The sequence below is a fragment of the Bison bison genome, unplaced genomic scaffold (genome assembly GCF_000754665.1).
Source record: "Bison bison bison isolate TAMUID 2011002044 unplaced genomic scaffold, Bison_UMD1.0 scf7180017864469, whole genome shotgun sequence".
Lineage (NCBI taxonomy): Eukaryota > Metazoa > Chordata > Mammalia > Artiodactyla > Bovidae > Bison > Bison bison.
In genome coordinates, this window is record NW_011495030.1 from 3,393,727 (window position 1) to 3,397,734 (window position 4,008).

The following is a 4,008-nucleotide window of genomic DNA, read 5'->3' on the forward strand; positions in this document are numbered from 1 at the left end:
AGGGGCAGGAGGAGAAGGGGACGACAGAGTATGAGATGGCTGGATGGCATCACTGACTTGATGGACATGAGTCTGAGTGAACTCCGGGAGTTGGTGATGGACAGGGAGGCCTGGTGTGCTGCAATTCATGGGGTCACAAAGAGTCGGACACGACTGAGCGACTGAACTGAACTGAACTGAGACTGTAGTCACCTGCTGTGGTCACTGTGCAGAAATGAAATGGACCCCTCACTCAAAATTTGGTTTGGATGTGGAGACCAAGGATGTCACACAGACACACGAAGAGGGTCTGGGAAGATTTATGACTCACATAAGGAGTTTTTCTGGGGGACTCTAAGGTGGTTTCCCAAGCAACTCCAAGAACAGTTTAGGGGCACAAGGGAGGTACATTGGCTTTGATGTTTTATGATGAGGGGCGGGGCTGGAGTAAGGGTTCCCACTTACAGCAGGTTTACATTGTTTTAATTTCCCAGCAGCACCAAAGTAGGGAGCGCTTGTGTTTTATTTATTTGTTTGTTTGTTTAATAAGCTTGCCAAGATGTAGGGTAAAAGGGCAAAGTGGGGCCTGACAGCTGTCAGCAGCAAAGCATCAAAAAAGGGGTCAAGGACTTCCCTAGAGGTGCAATGATTAAGAATCCATCTTGCAATGTAGAGGACATGGGTTCAATCCCTGGCCAGGGAACTAAGATCTCACATGCCAGGGGAACTAAGCCCATAAGCCTCAATGGAGGATCCCATCAGCTGCAACAGAGACCTGATGCAGCCAAAATGAATAAATAAATAATTTCTTAAAATGGGGTCAGATTCTTTATTAGACCACCTCAGAGGATTGTTATGAAGATTACATGAAATTATGCACAAACAGACTTAAACTCAGTGGCTAGCAAATAGTAAATACTCAATAAATGATACCTTTTGAAATAAAAATATTTTCTTCTTAAAAAGAAAAATCCCTCAATTTTTAAAACTTGCCAGAAAACGCAAGAAGCAATACCTGCTTTCTTGTTCTATTTGTTTATACTTATATGCATTAAAAAAAACTTCAACATCATCTCTATATATGAAAAAATAATTACTTGCAGTCTCCAACAGCAGAAAGACTGTGTTCTAAGAATTCTGTTCTAAATTGTCACTTGAAACACTTTTCCCATAGAAACAATGTTATAAGTAGAGTTAAGTCCCCGGGGGATGCTCAAATTCTTCCTAAACTCTAACTAAAATAGTCCTTGATAGAGCAGCGGACTCTTAGTCCTAGAACAGCCCATGGGCCTCTCAGAACCCCAAGCTCTCCCAGGTCAAAGTGACCCCAGGTGACCTAAGATTTTTGGAATCTAGATTTGGAGGAATTCGCTGAATGGGAGCTGAACAGCATGGTTTGACTGATGGGGGCCCATGTGCAATTATCAAAGCACTTTCTGACAATCTCTAAATCAAACCCTGATGGGAGTGGCTCTGGGGGCCTCAAGGCTGTCTCACATCCCTGTGTGTGTGTGGAGGAGGGTAGTGCTTACCTTGAAGGGTAGGGATGCTCCAACTCTCTGCCATCCTAGACAGGAGTTTGTCCAGGGACAGGATGCTCCAGGGGTGGACCATAGCCTGGGGGGAGGGGAAAACAGGGTTCTATTTTCTGGAGGCAGATTCTGAGGTATGGGAGGCCTGGAGTGAGTGGTTGAGCAGAATTGTCTCTGGTCATGTGGAAAAGGCCAGGCCCAAGCCCTAAGCCAGTCTTAGAAGGTGTGTGCCTTTGCAGTCTCTCTCCTCTATACTAATGGTCCTTCTGGGCTGCAGGGAACTGCAGGGGCGATATTGGATAGCAGCAGCAATGTGAAGGAAGACAATCTGGATAGAAGATGAAAGACTTCAGAAGAAAGGGCAGTCTAGGCTCTCTGAAGGGGCAAAAGACAGCCTGGCAGATTAAAAGAGAATAGGATCAGCTCCCTTCATAAACACACTATGTGTCAGAGACCACACCAAGCATTTTATCTGTATGAGCACACTCCTCATCACCCTCTGATGCACTATTACCATCCCATTTTATAGATGGAGAAAATGAGACATGAGGAAATTAAATAACTTGTTTAATTATCAGACAGCTTAGTGAGTGGCAGTGCCAGAAATTGAACCCAATAAGTGGCTTGGCTACTGAGGCTGGGCCCTTAAGTGCTATGCTTTCTTCCCTTTCACACACAAGCATTCACCTGATGAATCCCAAAAAGACAAGGAGAGGTATATGAGGCAAAAGGCCAGATCTCCTGCTAGGAAACAAATGGGGGCTGGGACAACTGTGAGTCAAAGTGCCTTCATGTTCTGGAATGATTAGGACAAGCAGGCCACATGCCTCACTCACATTCTGAAGTTAGTTCTCCTTGAAATACAGATGTGTCAGATGTGATGGATGCCAGACCTACATTAACAAGCAAGATTTGGCCCCTGCCCTCAAGATGTTCTCACAGTCTTGTGAGCAAAACAAAGAAGCAACTGAATGAGCTGTAAGCTGTATCTGCCCAGCCAGAAACGGGACTTAGCCTTGACTCTGTAGGGATACATTATGCTCTGCCTGCGCTTCCCAGGTGGTGGAGTGATGAAGAATCCACCTGCTAATGCAGGAGATGCAGATTCCATCCCTGGGATAGGAAGAGGCCCTGAAGAAGGAAATGGCAACCCACTCCAATAGTCTTGCCTAGGAAATACCATGGACGAGAGCCTGGCAGGTGGCAGTCCATGGGGTCACGAAGAGTCAGACACAACTGAGCACAACAAGAACCCCCTGTTTCTCCCTGCAACTCTCTTCCCCTCTGCCTGGTGGCCACTGAACATCCACAGGGCTCATTTGAAGCCCATCCCTGTGTCTCCTGACCTAGTGAAAGTCCACAGTAATATCCTGGTTTCCCCTCTCATAACAGCTCTCAGCATCTGAGCTTTACCTGTCCAGGATCTGTCTTCCCATTGAGGGTAATCGCCTTGTCTGTCTTGTTTGCTGGTGTGTCCTTAGCACCCAGGACAGTGTAGATGTTTCACAATCAGTCATTGGTTAAACTAGCATAGTTTATTTATTTAGTATAAGCAAATTCCATGCGTGGAAGGTATGAGAACAATGAGAACCCCTTGATAAAGTTGAAAATTTCTGAAAAGCCTATTTGATGCCTAGGAGTACTCTTGTTCTGCAGGCACTTTGAGCTGACATTTCTAGACTTGTATTATGGAAATTTTTTACACAAGAGTATGGATGTTTGTTTAACTTGTAAGGATTATTTTTCAAGTAATCACCATCTGGCTGGAATTCATAACCAAACTCTTATCAATTGCACAGTGTAATTTTTTTATAAAGTCATTATGGAGAGAATTTATAGAAGAGTTCATTATTAATGTTCTTCTGACAACATGCCATGAGATAAAAACATTTGATGCTCATTCTTTTAAAACATTTCCTTTTCATTCTTTTTTCAACATTTCCTTTACTTATTATTCATATAAACACACCACCAAAGCCTCTTTTGATTCTATTAAATGCAGTCATATTATTTAGTCTTTTGTAACCAGAAATATATGGGGAAACAGTGTCAGACTTTATTTTTTTGGGCTCCAAAATCACTGCAGATGCTGACTTCAGCCATGAAATTAAAAGATGCTTGCTCCTTGGAAGGAAAGTTATGACCAAACTAGATAGCATATTCAAAAGCAGAGACATTACTTTGCCAACAAAGGTCCGTCTAGTCAAGGCTATGGTTTTTCCAGTGGTTATGTATGGATGTGAGAGTTGGACTGTGAAGAAGGCTGAGTGCCGAAGAATTGATGCTTTTGAACTGTGGTGTTGGAGAAGAGTCTTGAGAGTCCCTTGGACTGCAAGGAGATCCAACCAGTCCATCCTAAAGGAGATCAGTCCTGGGATTTCTTTGGAAGGACTGATGCTAAAGCTGAAACTCCAATACTTTGGCCACCTCATGTGAAGAGTTGACTCATTGGAAAAGACTCTGATGCTGGGAGGGATTGGGGGCAAGAGGAGAAGGG

The 4,008-nt window shown here is 43.9% G+C and overlaps 1 protein-coding gene across 6 annotated transcripts in view; it reads right to left on the reverse strand.

Annotated features, from left to right (window-relative positions):
- PIP5K1B (phosphatidylinositol-4-phosphate 5-kinase, type I, beta) overlaps positions 1–4,008 on the reverse strand; it is a 533,355-nt gene that overhangs the window by 506,755 nt on the left and 22,592 nt on the right. The window contains exon 2 of one of the 6 annotated variants that reach the window (XM_010860661.1): positions 1,512–1,596. The exons of the other annotated variants lie outside the window; for them this stretch is intronic. The gene's annotated coding sequence lies outside the window, so the exon portion shown is untranslated. The remainder of the gene's footprint in view (positions 1–1,511; positions 1,597–4,008) is intronic. 6 annotated transcript variants of the gene reach the window in all.